This window comes from Giraffa tippelskirchi, chromosome 4 (assembly GCF_054371585.1).
Source record: "Giraffa tippelskirchi isolate mGirTip1 chromosome 4, T2T-mGirTip1v1.2.pri, whole genome shotgun sequence".
NCBI classification, from domain to species: domain Eukaryota; kingdom Metazoa; phylum Chordata; class Mammalia; order Artiodactyla; family Giraffidae; genus Giraffa; species Giraffa tippelskirchi.
In genome coordinates, this window is record NC_137278.1 from 158,996,454 (window position 1) to 159,013,115 (window position 16,662).

Genomic DNA, 16,662 nt, shown 5'->3' on the forward strand with positions numbered 1-16,662 from the left:
CTAAACTTTCCACCTCTGTGTTTATCATTTACATCCTCTAGCTACAGTTTTGTTTCTTTCAATTTGCTTAATTCCTACTTCCAGCACGTCTGATATTCTTCACTCCCAACCCACATGCATACAAGGACACCTGTAGACTAATTGTCATGGGGACTGCTTCCACCAAAGGAGTTAGACATCGTCTCCTCTTCAGGCAGCAATCTGGGTCCCTGTATCTGTCCACATAGGCCTCTCTTCTGGTGACAGATATAGAAAAGTGACTGGTCAATTTCAGATGACTGCCCTCCCAACCTCCTAGGCCAAGAGTCAGCAAATATTTTCTGTAAAGGGCCAGATAAATATTTTATGCTTTGAGAGTTTTGTGGCCTCTGTGGCAACTGCTCAACCCTATTATGTGAAGCCAGCCATAGGCAATGTGTAAAATGAATGAGTGTGTCTGCATTTCAGTAAAACTTTATTTACAAGAAAGCCAGCAGGCAGGATTTTGTTTGTGGACTAGAGTTTATTAACCCTTGACCTATGCTGTGTGTTTTTTTAGCCTGCAATCCTTGAAAGAGTTAATGGGATTCCCAGTGTAATTTTTGTGATCAGGCCCAGGTCAAACTGCTGTGTTTGTCCACAGGAGTGTTACCCCTGAACTCTTCTGGAATGTGTGCCCAGATACTTTTGAACTTCTCTCTCTCCCTTGCTGACACTTATGCATTCCCCTTTCAGACTTCTGTTGATATAATCTTTCCCAGAGTCCCAGCCTTAAGCAAGTCCTTTTATTTAATTTCTTTGGTTCTTTACTCTTTTCAGTCATAGCTATGTTACCTTCAAGTCATCTCTTTGGTCTTAGGAATCCTGGATCCAGGTTTGTTTGCTTTTTCTTTCTTGCCATTATAAAAGAGAGTTGGCGAAAACATACATATGGTGGGAAAAGCATGGAGTCTAAAAGATCTGCTGGTTATCCTCAGTTCCTTAGTTGCAGACATTAGAATACACTCTAGGCAGTTTAAACAGAAATGACTTTATTACAGAGTATTGGATAATTTGGCTTCCCAGGTGGCGCAGTGGTAAAGAGTCTGCCTGACAGTGCAGGAGACACAGGAGACTCAAGTTCAATCCCTGGGTCTGCAAGATCCCCTGGAGGAGGAGATGGAAACCTACTCCAGTATCTATGCCTGAACAATCACATGGGCAGAGTAGTCTGGTGGGGTGCAGTCCATGGGGTCACAAAGAGCTGGAGACAACTGAGTGACTGAGCACATTGGATAATTTATAGACTTACCAGGCCTGGCAAAGAAGTTTGTATGCTGTGCAAGCAGAAGTAATGCAGCCAGCAGAAACACTTCAGAATTGCAAGGGATTTCTTTATGTAAGATCTCTCTACAAACTCTATCTAAGGCTCCTCACTCCTATGCATTGAACACATAATTTCCTTGACCACTGCACTCAAAGAACCAAAGGTTACCCTGTGCTTGGCCAAGAATTCAACCTCTTCATTTGATGCTCACCACTGCCTTCTTCATCTTGCATGGTGTATCTGTTTGGCTGAACCTAGGTCATATATAGATGAGAAAACAGTGGAAACAGTGGCACACTTTATTTTTTTGTGCTCCAAAATCACTGCAGATGGTGACTGAAGCCATAAAATTAAAAGACGCTCACGCCTTGGAAGGAAAGTTATGACCAACCTAGATAGCATATTAAAAATCAGACATTACTTTGCCAACAAAGGTCTGTCTAGTTAAGGCTATGGTTTTTCCAGTAGTCATGTATGAATGTGAGAGTTGGACTATAAAGAAAGCTGGGCACCGAAGAATTGATGCTTTTGAACTGTGGTGTTGGAGAAGACTCTTGAGAGTCCCTTGGACTGCAAGGAGATCTAACCAGTCCATCCTAAAGGAGATCAGTCCTGAGTGTTCTTTGGAAGGACTGATGTTGAAGCTGAAACTCCAATACTTTGGCCACCTGATGCGAAGAGCTGACTCATTTGAAAAGACCCTGATGCTGGGAAAGATTGAAGGTGGGAGAAGAAGGGGATGACAGAGGATGAGATTGTTTGATGGCATCATTGACTCAATGGATATGAGTTTAGGTAAACTCTGGGAATTGGTGATAGACAGGGAGGCTTGGCATGCTGCAGTCCATGGGGTCGCAAAGAGTCAGATATGACTGAACAACTGAACTGAACTGAACTGAGGTCATATATGGGACCAGAGCTGCAAGGGAGTCTAAACACTAGCCTGTATAGTACAGCAAAGTACAGTGGAAGAGAGTAAAGTGGATTAATGGTGGTACCAGACACAATCATTTGCTGACCACAACCTTGGGTATATTACTTTGAATTTTCCTGTAGAAAAAATAGGGCTAAAATACATTTTATAATGTTAATAAGCTTGTTTGCAAAACACCTGACACATAATAATAAGTGCTCAATAAATGAACATTTTAAACTACAGTTGACTCTAACAACATGGGAGTTAGGGACACTGACCTGGATAATTGAAAATCTGTATATAACTTTACAGTCAGCTCTCCATATCCATGATTCTGCATCCCTGGATTCAACCACTATGGATCATGTAGTACTCTAGTGCATATATATTGAAAAAAATTGTTTACAGGTGGATCCATGCAGTTCAAACTTGTGTTTTCAAGGGTCAGCTATATATGAGGATACAATGAGCTCATTAAGGAAAGTTTTCTCATAGAAAAATAATGAAAATGGAGCAAGTTTCTCACCTCAGTAGTGTTAGTGTTCTGAAACTCTGTCATTCTGTCTTTTGGTCAGTTCAAACAATTAGCAAAATGCTCTTTGATGTGTGTTCATTGAATCAAATGCTTTCAGTCTAACTCCAACCTCTAAAATTCACCCACATCTTTTTACTCATAAAACATATAAGTTTGATACATGATCAGTGTAGGAAAACTGGAAAATACAGAAAAGTATAAAGAAGAAAGTAAAGATCCCAGGCGATTCACACCCATTCCTCACTTATGCATGGTAAAGTAAAAAGGCATGCATGGCAGCCAGTTCAGGTGTTCATTATTTGATGCTAATGGAATTGAGGTTGGGGTTCAGCAAAAACTGGAGCACAGGGCACTGTGTTTTGATATGTGTTATTGATTTGTTTCTCATTAACAGCTAGGGAGGCAGCTCTACCTGTCACCTGCGTCTTACAATGGAAGAAACTGTAACAGGAAGTGACCAGTGTGTGGTTTCTTGAGTGGCTAGGATTCAAACTTGGGTGTTCAGACTCCAAGTTCAGCTCTCTTTCCAATATCGTATGTTTCTTCTCTTTTCATGAGTTGTGTTTCCCTGTCAACCAGTAACAACAATTCCATCACATTCTTAACCCATTATACTGTCCAGGTGGGCTGTTCTTGTGCACTCTATGATAAGGAGAACATTAATATCACACTCTCAGTTTAGGAGAGACAATGTCCTGCTCAAGGTTTCACCAGTTAGTTGCTCCAGAATAACTTAGGGCTAGTGACATAATGAATTAACAGTACAGCATCAGAGGTGGCTTATTGTGTTATAATCATAGAAGTGTGAGTTGTTGTTGTTTTTTTTGACTGTGTATGCTATCAGAGTCTCAGTTAAATATCTTTTGAACTCAGTTCATGTTCATAACAAAAGTATTTGACCTGTGGGAAGACATGTTTCTAAATCATTTCCTAGTGATTAGTCTCTTCTCAGGAGTTATTTCCTCATATACTGATCAAATGAAAATAAAAGACAGCAAACAAACACCATCCAATTTAAATTTATTTGACTTTTAAAAATATTTTAAAATACATTCTCACATAATATTTGAATTTACAAATGGGAAGATTTTTTTTTAAAGGACACCCTGAACGTGTGCCAGATGCAAAATATTCCCCTCACTCCCCTTTCCCGTGACCCATGGGAGGGGACCCCCATTCTGTTCCTTTCTGCATGCAGCTGCAGTACTTCAAATATGTGCCCAAGCTCTCTTGTTCAATTTATGCAGTGCTTCACCATACATAAATCTATCCTCAAATTGACTCAGTCTCATCAGGGCTAAAAGCAAAAATAGAAAAACAAAACAAAACAAACTCTTGTGTAGCTGAGAGAAGAGGATGGACCCAGTTGGTTCCTAGGGACACTGGGTCTCTCACCAGGGCTGTGGGAAGCAGAGCTGGTTCTACACGTGTGGCATCACCCCATGAGACTGGCAGAGCTCACAGTAGCCCAAAGTCTGCATGCACTGAGGCTGAGTCGTGGTCAAGGGAGAAGAGAGTGGTAGCCAGTCAGCAGTAGAAATGCGCCTCCACGGAGGCATCACCTTTTGGGTCCTAATGTGACTATTTGATTTCCTGTCCAGGGCATGCACACAGCTGGGTTTCTTCTGGAATGTCACCATATTGTCTTAGTCTTTCTATAGAAGCTGCTTTTAAGAAAAGGCAGGCCTTCTCTTTAGGAAACTAAATGTCAACTATTTCAACATATCTTTCACTCTTGTTGTAGACACGTTTATTGTTTTCTGTGAAATTTAATTGCTTTACTCCTTAACTAGCGTTTTCCTCACTGCATTTCCCATAATAGTAAGAAATGGTCTCTCACACGAGAGAAGGAGGAGAGGTAGTGAAAAGGTATCAGTTTTCTCCCTTCTCATGATCACCTTCTAGTCCATAGATGTCAGCAAAGACAGCCCCACTTTAAACATGGTTCTTTGGTTTCTTCAGTAGAAACATTTCTAAGCTTGGAATAGATTATTGTGATCTATTTTAAATGCAAACCAACAGGGGTATCTTTTTCCTGACACCGTGCTTTACTTGTGTTGTTAATAAAATTAGAAAGTGCTTACAGTTCTGAAATTCTTTAAATTTGCCTGGTAGTAAAAATAGTAATTAAAGATGAAAACTCTTCTAGTTCTTTAATTCTTGGGGAAACCATGAATTCTGAGTGAGAATTTAGTTCTTTCTCTAGGGTTAAATTCTGTCTTTAAAAACATGTCACTTTTAAATTACCAATGGGTATTGCAAGCCTCCTTCATTTTCTGACAATAGGAAAGTGGACATATTTCCATTAACTCTAGAGCAGTGACTCTCAACCAGGGCTACACATTAGCGATCACCTGGGGCACTTTAACAAGGACTGATTGTACCCTCATAGAGTCCTGTTTAATTGGCTTGGGGTATGGCCTGAGTGCTAGGATTTAAAAACTCCCCAATGATTCTAATGTGCAGCCAACATTAAGAACTACTGATCTAGAGCAAGGATTTTATAGCACATCCGTTGTATCCTGTTTATAGCTATTGAAATGGACCCTTGCTATGCATTTGGACCAAAGGAATTTGTTAGAGGATAAAGGCAAGCTCACTGATGCAAAGAAGAGTTACATGACTGGGTCTCAGGGAGGATGGAAACCTCCCTATTGTTATCTATTGAGGTGGCATGAACTAATGGACAAACTCTTTAGGCATTGCTGGGATGAATCAGCTCCAACCATTTTCTTTCCTTGAGGTTCTTTTGCTTAAGTTTCAAATGCCAGGGAGAGAAATAGGATTGACTGAACTCTTAGTCCCACCTTTGGCCAGGAGAGGATGGGATGGAGTGGTTCCCCAAAGGAAAATTGATTTGCTCTTCTTGGAAGAGGGCACTGTGGATTCTTGGCAGAAAACATGGACAGATGTCTCCACACCCTGAAACCATTTTGCTCCGGATGGGGAGGATGTAAGGAACATTTCTCTCAAAAAGCAGTTGGCTCAGGATCAGACTCCCTTGGTGTCTGCTGATTTGTTCATAGTAGTTATTCATTCATTCAGAAAATGTTTATTGAATATCTATAATAGGAGTCTCTCTGGGACTGTCAGGTTAAGGAAGTAGCTGATGGTTTTAGGATGCTTACAACCTCATAACGATAAGAGACGTACAAGTGTAAGCATGATATTCCTGACAGACCCCCAGGCAGTGCTCCTCAGAGTAAAAACAGCATTAGTCAGTCACTACTTGAGTACCTACAATTGATTAGACCCTCATAGGCCCTGGCCAGGGGATAGGAGATGGGAGACCATCAGATGTCTGCAGAAAAGCTTGATCCTTGCATTGGTTACCCATGGTTGGGATTTCTGATCTTCTGATGGAATCTTTTCCTATTGTTTCTCAGTCTTTTGGAATGTGGGTGGCACCTCTCTTCTAGTGTGCCTGGATTCAGAACCACCTTCCTCCTCCCGCCCTGCTTTACTTGAGTTTTCTGGACTTAAACCTCATGCCTGACTAACTCAGAACCCTTGCCATCATAATTATTTTTTTCCAAACCACTGCTCTGACTTAGTCCTACCTTCCTGCTTTTCATTGTCAAACAAGGTCCAAGAAAACAAGCTCTCTCCTTAATCATGGGCACATTTTTTTGTCTGCACCACACAGTCTACAGGATCTTAGGTCCCCAACCAGGGATTGAACCTGTGCTTCTGCAGTGGAAGTGCAGATTCGTAACCACTGGACCATCAGGGAAGTCCCTGGATACATTCCTTATTAGACGTGTAGAATATACTACTAAATGGTGGGCTGAAAATATGTTCTTAAAACTACTCTCTGGATTTCTAGACTTATGTTGTAAACTCAGATATTGTCAGATAACTATTATGTTAGACCTATATTGTATTGTGGGTTTACTTTCTTTAATTTCACCCTCAAAATATGGTGGAAACCTGTCAAAGTTATCAGCCTAGCAATACTGACAACTACAGAAATCAGAATATTTCCGATTTTTTAATTAAAATATATAACTATAGGATCAAATAATAATAATAATAATGGCTAACATTTATTAAATGTTTGCTATACTTAATACATGGCACACAGTAAATGCCCCATAAAGACTGGTTGTGGTCTTATGGTTGTTATTGTTCGTATTGTTGTGTGAGTTGGTGGGCATTGTATATGCGTATACATATAAAGATAAGCTGCAGTTCATGGGGTTGCAAAGAGTCGGACACGACTGAGCGACTGAACTGAACTGAACTGATAAAGATAAGTACTTTACATTTACAAACTTATTTGGTTCTCTCAACAACCCTATGAGGTCAAGGTAGCTTTATTAAACACATTTTACGGATGAAGATACTGAGTTATACAAAGATTCAAGAGCTTATTCATGGTTCCATAGTTAAAACTAAGTAGCATAGTTAGGGACTAAACTTGGGCAATATGGCTCTGTTTTCTTAATTCTAAGATAGACATTGTTTGTTTTTACTGACCAATATAGTGCTTATATTTGGTTGCTTCACAGCTGTTTGTTGAATGAATGAATGAATGAATTGTAGGTTCTGTGGCTGGGTTTTTTCAACATGCTCCCTACTACCATGCTGAAGAGCACAGGAATTGGAATTTGTTTAAAATTTTACCTAAAACATAATCATGATGACAATTTATCTACATAAAAACTACATACTCTATGCTTTATAAACCCAATTTGCATTTAAAATGTTTTAGTTTACTTATTATTATTTTTCCATCTTTATGATGCAATTGACATATACCCTTGTGTCAGCTTAAGGTATATGAGTGGTACCATGTGTAAAATAGCTAGTAGGAAGCTGCTATATAGCACAGGGAGATTAGTTCAGTGCTCTGTGATGACCTAGAGGGGTGGGATAGTGGGGTGGGAGGAAGGGAGACTCACAGCAGGGGGACATATATATATATTTATACCTGGATTAAGTTGTTGTACAGCAGAAACTAATACACTATTGTAAAGCTATTATCCTCCAATTAAAAAATATATATAAGGTATACAAAAGTTGATTTGGTATATATTGCAGCATGGTTATCACCATACGTTAGCTCACACCTCCATTCCATCACATTATTACCATTTCTTTTTTGTGGTGAGAACATTTAAGATTTACTCTCTTAGCAGTTTTTCAAGTTATGGTACAACATTATTAACTATAACCATCATGCTATACATTAGATCCTCAGAACTCGTTAATCTCGTAACTAGTCATTTGTACACTTTGACCAATATCCCCCCCTTTCCTCCACTCTCCAGTCCCTGGTAACCACTGCTTCACTCTCTGTTTCTCTGCATTCAGCTTTTATCCAGATGTTTGCTTAATGTGATTCCTCATGATTTTACTAGTTTGAACCACTGAAATTTATTCTCAGACGAGTAATAATTTGGCCAGGGTGGGCAGTACTTCAGGAAAAGTCAATAATAACCAAGAGGAGAGATAGGACTGCTTCATTCTTGTCATCTTCCTGATTCTATTTCCTGGGCTTGCATTTCCCAGGCTGGAGATGACTCTCCCCAAAGTTAATTCCTTCATTGTCCTTGCCCTGTCAGATGATGCCTTTCTTTTCTGAAGGATTTCCTTAATCCACTGTGGTTCTTTAAGTGGCTGTCTTGATAACACCAAATACTGTCTGGCAGGCGAATGACCTTACCTGAATATCCACATATATTGTCAGAGGAGATTGCAAACTTTGTTTTGGCCTTAATTTTAGGAAACCAAATCCCAAGGCAGATATAGCAAACATGAAGACCTTTCCTATTTCCTGTTCCTGCCCTTTGCTAGAGATTAATAGAAATGACTGCTCTTTTCAACTTTGTGTTTATTTACCTATTTTTGGAGGAGCTGCTTATTTGTAAGTGACAGGGAAAGAATGCCAATAAAGCAATACCTGGCTGAATCACAGATTGAAAGTAACCCTGCTGGGGAAGATGCCGCTGTGTCTTTCAAACCAGGAGGTCATGAAGGCAGGTGTTTACCAAAAACCCTGTAAAGCTTTGCCTTCAGTGCTGAGTTGTGCTGTGACAAAACAAATGTCTGTAATAAACACTAAGTTCTAGTCTTCCTGGGCCTAGGACAGTCAGAATGAGGCAGACTCCTGGGTGTGGTTTTAGGAAAATCTTCAGTCTAAGAATCAGAGTTAGCCTGGCTTCAGTACTGGAGCAGGTCTCCACGCAGAGCAGTCGCTGGGGCTGGCAGGATGGTGGGCCTGGGTGGTAGGTGAACCCATATGTATCCTCACATGAGATGAAAGAAAGAGAACATCTGCAGGCATTGTTGTCGTTCAGTTGCTAAGTAGTGTCCAACTCTTAGTGACCCAGTGGACTGCAGCACACCAGGCTTCCCTGTGTGGCTTCTCAAACAATTCTAGGCCAGGAGAGAAACGTCCAGCTCAGGCCAGGATGAGCTGGAGGAAATGACCTCTGATCTATGTCTTAAAGAAATATGGGTCAACTCAGCAAAGAAGTAGGAAGAACTTCCCAGCTTCCTGTGTAGAGACATAGAAAGAGAGAAACTGAGTAGCTGATAAAGCTCTGTGTGGGCTAAGATGGGAGAAGTGAACAAGGACCAGATTACAAAAGCCTTACTTCCTCCTGATAAGGGTTTCTCCTTTATCCTGAAGGCTCTAGAAAGAGACAGGAAAGTGACAGCAATGGATTTTCATTTTTGAATCATCATTCTGATACAAAGGGTGGGTCAGAGGTGATTGAAAACTAGAAGAGGCAGGGATATCAGCTTCAAAGAGTAGTAGCAGGATGAAGAGGAGGGGTTTGGGTTTATGAGATGCTTCAGTAGGTAGCAATCAACAGAGCTTGAAGAAAGACTGAGTGGAAGGAGTTAAGGACTTTCCCCGGGCTGGGAGACTGGGTGAATGGTGGCTTCGGTTTCTAAAAGGGCTGCTGAAGAAGAAGCAGGTTTGGAGAAAAATAATATGAGTGTGCATCCCTAGAAGCTGACAAGATTTATATACTAGGCTGTTTTTTCTGTCCCAGCTTACAATGTGTACATACATAATGGTACTTAAGTTCTCAGCCTTGGCTGACGCAGGCCAGCAGTCCTTGTTAAGATTGTCACTACTGATTCTCTCTTGAATCATTCCAAGACCATAGGAGCTTGAAAGCAGAGATATCTCCCATCTCAGAATGACTTGAGATCCTCCCCCAGGCTTGAGCCTTCGAATCTGGGGAACCAAAGCAGTGCTTGGGCTTACCAGCCTCTGGGGGTGGGGAGTAGAAAGATGGTATCACAATCAACTATACCTGACAGCAGTCGAACCACTGGATCTACAGGGAAGGGTTACTCCCACAGCCTCCCAACCCCATTACACAGAGCTCCCTCATCACACAGGAGAGGCCCTGGCATTTCTGCTTCTCTTTCCTTCTGCCCTCACAAGACAGCATGCCATAAAAGAGCCACACATCTTATGCTCTTGTCACCTGCAGGTTCTTTATAGATCAAACATTTTATTATTTCCAAGATTCATTTTTCCCATGTGCTCACAGGAGGGGTCCTCATGTTCTTGTCTTCTGACTGGTCACCCCAACCAGCCACCGCTGCTGATCCTGCCATTGTCTTTCATTTGTGGTGGGGATTACAATGCCTGTGCAAAAGATACTCTTAAGAATTCCCGGCTTGATGTGTGATGGTCAAGTGAAGGTGTCAACCTTGCTAGACTATGGTGCCAAGCTGTTTGGTTAAACACTAGTCTAAATATTGCTGTGGAGGTATTTTGTAGATGTGATCAACATTTGCAAACAGTTGGTTTTAGGTAGAGCAGATAACTCTCCATAATGGGGAGGACCTCTTCCAATTGGGTGAGGGCCTTAAGAGTAAAAACAGAGATGAAGAAATTCTGCCTCAAGACTCTAAAATTGAAATCCTGAATTTCCACCTGCTGGCCTGCCTTGTGGATCTTAGACTTGCCAGTCCCCCACAGCCAGTGATCCAGTTGTTGAAAATCATTCTCTCTTGCTCTCTCTCCATCTCTAATGTTGATTCTGTTTCTCTGGACCAAGAGTACTCTAAGCATTCTTCCTTCTTGAGTTTCCAAAGAATTATGACTATGTCTGCAGGGAAGAGGCCTCTTTCCGTCACCTGCGGGCAGTTTGTCACTAGGGCCCAAAGTGACTCAACCCATGCCTCCCTTTCTCAGTTTTCCTGAAAGCTTCATGAACACTTTCCCCCTAGTATCTACCTGTAGCTCATTACTCCATATCACTCAGTTACTGATGGAGGGTCAGTATTCTTGCCTCTAGCTGAAACCACCTGTGCCTTATTCACCCACGTGTCCCCCAGTCCCTAGTAGACTACTTAAATTTGAAGTCAGTGTTTATTTGGGGAGTTGTCATGCAATAGGACATGTTGTGTAACAGGTACAAGTAAATATTTGCAGATTGATGCATTGAGACAGACCCTTCCTACTGCCTGCTTTACTGGTCACTTTCTCTAGATCCAACAACCCAAATGCACATCAACTTGTTCCAGTCCTGCCTGTGACAACCAACATGCTCAGGTCAAGTCCAGGTAGCACTTTAGATTCTAGTTGAGATAGAGTATGCAGTTCTTTCCTCTCTGGCTGGAATTTATCCCCCTGGGGCTCCCTCCCCACCCGCAGAATCTAGCTCATCTGCCTCACTTTGCATTTTCAATATTTTTTCCACTGATCCTGATCCCCAACATGAATGGAGCCCTGATTTATATAGCTTTGTCTTAGACAGTATCTGGAGCTTCTTAGATGCTAAGGTAATTTTTCAAAAAGAAAGAATGGGCCTAAGTAGGGAAGGGAAGATGATGGCAGAAAGAATAGGGAAAAAGACAGAAGGAGAGGAGGAAGGAAAGATGGAGTTGATTAGAGAAGCAAATTCCTATTTTTAAGACAATCTCTGTTCTCTGGGAATTGCATTTAGTTCTGTCAGATTCTTTGGGTAGCAAGTGTTCTGTTAGCTAGTACATGAAGTAGTTTGAGAGGTTTGTTAGTTTGAAACTTGGTACAGTACATAGACGCTTACTTAAGATCTGAGAATAACCTGTTCAACTCACTGAACCTCAGAAGCCTTAACTCATTTCCTACACTGGAGTCTGGAGCAGACACTTAACTGCTATAATGGAAAATAATCCTATTGCACGATATGCTTTGACTAATGAATGTGTGGGATGGTGCTCCCGTGACAGCGGTGCACATGGCTTTAATGTGGCTAAGCGGAACTGATGTCTCTGTGCAGAAATCCGGTGTTAGAATTGTCGCGTTTGCAGCCAGATCCTAGAGAGACTCAGAAGGAAGAATCAACCACAATTAGAATGTCAAATTACACTTCCCCTCTTCAAATTGCATTTCTAAAAATAAGATAATGAAAATATGTATTTGTGTGGGAGAGGGCTTATTGTACAAAGCTGCAAATAAGACACAAGGAAATGTCTGTGCTCAGACACCCCATTCAGGAGGAGGCTTTCACTGCGGGGAGCTTCTATGCCATGAAGAAAGCTGCATAATGTGCTCTTCGCACAAAAGGGTCACAGCCAAGAAAGCTGATTGCGTTTCTAAGCCTCTGGAATAAAAAGGCATGCAGACAACATTGTTTTTCCGGTTAAAGCCAGTCTTTCCTTCTCCCTGTCATTGGATTTCAGACATTCTTTAAAGGGGCTGGGGAGAGACTTACATGGTCTATTAAACCTTACTGCAGTTCTTAAGCCTTTATAAAATGATTCATTATTGAATACATTTGGTGGCCACTATGTAATGGAAAGCATCTAAGGAGTCAAAGGATCACTCCTATACTTTCTTTTCTCCAGCTTCCTATTGTGTAGATAAAACCAAATATAGTAAAAAGGTTTAGGGTTGCTGCTGATGGCAAAGAAAAGAATCAACTGATTTGTGAGGTTCCTTCCTTTAGGAGGTTATTCTTTGATAGTGAGAATTATTTGAGGTAATCTCTGTCTTTTGGAATGAAAATATTAAGTGGAAGGAGAAGTTTGGGGGACACATATTCTTGAGATTTAGTTTTTATTTGGGGAGTTGTAATGAAATAGAATCATTTTCAGACGCAGGAATAGGCTCTTGGATTGTTCTTTTTCTTCGTTTTTGAAGGCTAATGGATTCTTAAGGACTATAAGATTTTTCTGACTCAGGATGGGAGTAAGGAAACTATTCATTTGGAGCAAGGTGTAGCTAATGCTATTTTAACAGTTAAAACTTACTAAGAGATAATCAATGTGCAAGGAATTGGTGATAAGTGGTTGAAATACTTGCTGCTTTGGGGATTAATGACAGATATTTGAAAATGTAGGCTTTTCATTGCTTCCTGCATTTCAGTGTTGCTATTTCAGATTACTTTTCTTCTGCCTGAAAAAAAAAAATCCTCTTAGTAATTTTATTTTTTAGCTCAGGTCTGCTAGAAATGTATCCTTTCCTTTCCATATTTGGGGTTTGTTTGTCTTGAAATATCTTACTTTTCTTTTTATTTTTGAGTGTTGTAATCTTTGTGGTTGTTTTAACACTTTAAAGATGTCATTCCATTGTCTGCTAGTTTTCATCATCTCCCATGAACGTTAGCTGTTTTCCTACTGTTACTGTAAAAGATAATGTCTTTTTCCCCCCCTCTCTGCTTTTAAGATTTTTAAAATTTTCTTTGGTATTTAGTAGTTTGGTAGGATATAGCTAGATGTAATTTTCTTCACATTAATTTTTTGATTTACAGTTCTCAGAATTATTAAAGCTATAAATATTGTCTTTCATGAGTATGGAAAATTTTTGGCCATTTTTGAAGACAAGTATTGTTTTTGTTCTATCACTATTTTTCTTTTGGGATATCAATTACATATATGTTAGACTTTTTTGTTGTTTGATATGTGTTTATGCTAGTTTGTATTTTTTACACTTTTCCTGTCTGTTCTTCAATTTGGGTATTTTTATGGGCCTGTCTTCCAATTTAGGAATTTTGTCTTCTGCCATATTAAATTCATCTAATAAATTCTTAATTTCAGTAATTGTATTTTTAGCTCTAGAATTTTTATTTGACTCTTCTGTATATGTTTTAGTTCTTTGTTAAAATTCTCCACCTTTTCATCTATTTAAGATTTTTTTCTCCTTTAATTTCTTGAAGTTATAACTCATAGTTATTCTAAGGTTTCATTTAGCTCTAATATCTGGATCAGTATGGACCTATTTCCATATTTAGTTTGTCTTTGGCTTTTAGACATGTTCTGTCTTTTAGCATGTCTAGTAATTTTTAAATTAAATTTCAGGCATTGTATGTAAGAACAAATTGTGATCTCCAGATAATATTATCTTTCTATAGTCACAGAGTTTATCTTTCTTCTACTAGGCAGAGTTGAGACTCTTTCTTAATTCATGTAAAGACTATGTTTCAGTGTTGGTAAAGCTCACTCCACTCCTGGTTCACCCCTGCCCATGAGGCCTAACATTCTTAAGAGCTTAAGAAGTTCACTGGGTCCCTCTCCCAGGCAGGGTCTAAACTCTAATCCTTTTCTCCTTAACAAGTGAGATTCCTAAAAACTCTGCCCTGCTTTTCCATTTATCTGCTTAGCTTCTAAGCCTCCTGGCCTTGCTTCAGAAATTGGCATTTATATTAAGGAAAGAGCTGGCTGTATATCAGGCTTAGTTCTCTATTCCTCACCTTGTTACCAGAAACTTGGCTCTTTAAGTCTCAAATTTTGTCTCTTAAGCCTTATAAGACAGTGAAAAATTCTGCTCATTTTTCTGTCTGTAGCAGTGGCCTTCCACCTGGTTGCAACCTAGATTTGCATTCTTTTGCCCCAAATCCAGAATCATCCAAACAATTGCACAATGTCAGTGTGTTTTCTAGTCCTTTCCTTCCCAGAATCTTGTCCCCTTTGGTTCTGCTTGTTTCAGCAACATGCTGATGCTTTTAAATGGATTTTATTTTTTAATCTCAAGTATTAAGTTATTCCTGAATACGTTGACCCACCATTCTACTGGCTATCTTTTGCAGGGAAGACCTGTTTGTTTCAGCATCTAAGATGTGTGTATCAGAAACTGTTTGAGGCCTAAGTGCAAAGGCAAATAGAGTTGAGTGCAAAGGCAAATAGAGTTGATAAGTTCTTGGGGTAGGTTTTGTTCTACATAGGAATAGGGTCTTATTATGGGTTAGATTGTATATCCTTCAAAAAGGTTGATTGAGATTCTAACTCCTAGTACTTTAGAATCTAGCCTTATTTGGAAATAGCATCACTGCAGATATAATTAGTTATTATGAGATTATACTGAAGTATGGTGGGCTCCTAACTCAGTGTGACTATTCTTATACGAAGACAGCCATGTGAAGACCCAGAGACAAAGGGAGAATAGCCTATGAAGATGAAGGCACAAACTGGAGTGATGCATCTAGAAGTTAACGATTGCCAAGAATAGACAGCCACTGTCAGAATCTAGGAAGAGATAAGGAAATAATCTTCACTACAGATTTCAGAGGGAGATCATTTGCTGACACCTTGATTTTTTACTTCTAGCCAAAATTGTGAAATAATACATTTCTGTTATTTCAAGCCACTCCATTTCAATACTTTGTTATGGCACCCCTAGAAAACGAATATCGCTCTTGTCTTTAGAAATCAGAGAAGCTACTCTGAATAAGAGAAGAAGAATAATTATGAACTCCTGCGAGATAGAGAAAAGAAGGAGCCAGGAGGAAGAGAGACAACAAGTTAGAAATAGTGGTTTGACATGATACTGTATGTTGACAGTAATGTTTGTGACATTCTAAATCTTTGGGACATTTTAGAAGTGATACCTAGCTGATATGATGAGATTTCTTACAGCAACCAGAAAAGGGCTTGAGAGCAATGTCTAAGTAATTGTGAGACAAAACCAAGTTAAGATAAATGGTGTCAGAGGACAGAAGAACCCTGAAACATCTAAGCCTTGGGCATTCAGAGACCTCTTAGGGAGGATTTTGGAATTCTGTTGGCTCTGAGAGTTTTCTTCAGTGGAAGTGAGGAGGATTAATTTTAATAAATTTTACCTTGAACCCAAGAGCCATTGCTATTAGTTATTCATGTTTCCATTCACTCAAAAATTTGTAGCATTTGGTGCCTTATTAGCTATATTCTTGAGTCATGGTTTTCAAAGATTGCTTTCTTCCCCTGGTTATTTTTTCAAGCAGCACCAACTATATTATAGGATAGGCTGTCAATACTGCAAGAATAAATCCATCCTGAAACCTTAGAGGTCTTAACAAAGTTTATTTGGTTTTTTTTCATAACAACTAATGTGGCTAGCAATGAGGGGTATTCTGCCCTGCGTAATCATTGAGGTACTCAATATGATGGAGGCTCTGCTACCTGGATCATCACCATTCACTAAGGCAGAGAAGAAGAGAACATAGAAGGTTGTGTGCCAACTCCTAAACTCTTTGGTGGTCTGGGTGACACAAGTACTTTTGCTTATGGCTTATTAACCAGAACTAGTCATATGATTCACTTCACTACAAGGAAATGGGGAAGCTATGGGAACATATGGAATATTTTGATAAGCATTATTGTCTCTGCCATTCCATCTTAACTAGTAAATGAGTTACTATTAATATCCCTGAAGAATAGATAGGAACATTTGAAGCATAGGGAAGTTAAAGTAATTTGCCCAAGGTCACATAGCTAGTGAGCTGCAGAGACAGGACTCACACCCTAATCTGAATTCACAAGCCCTTGTGCCATATTATATGGAGAGGAAAGAGTGGTCAGTACGCTTTGAATTTTGACCTTCCTAGTGTTCTTCTCTCTGTCACCCATGCAATAGGGATTTCTTTATGGTATTTCTGATTCCTAAAGTAAGATATCAAGAGCTGAGTGAAACATGTCTTTTGCTCATTTTTGGAAAATGAGAAAAATAGATTATTTTTCACTAAATATTTCTTAACTAGCTGTCTTACTCTGTTC

The 16,662-nt window shown here is 39.8% G+C and overlaps 1 long non-coding RNA gene across 1 annotated transcript in view; it reads left to right on the plus strand.

Annotated features, from left to right (window-relative positions):
* The first annotated feature begins 6,132 nt into the window (after window positions 1-6,132).
* LOC145546958 (uncharacterized) overlaps window positions 6,133-16,662 on the plus strand; it is a 29,422-nt gene continuing 18,892 nt past the window's right edge. The window contains exon 1 of the long non-coding RNA XR_014083416.1: window positions 6,133-6,470. This is a non-coding gene — a long non-coding RNA (uncharacterized LOC145546958). The remainder of the gene's footprint in view (window positions 6,471-16,662) is intronic.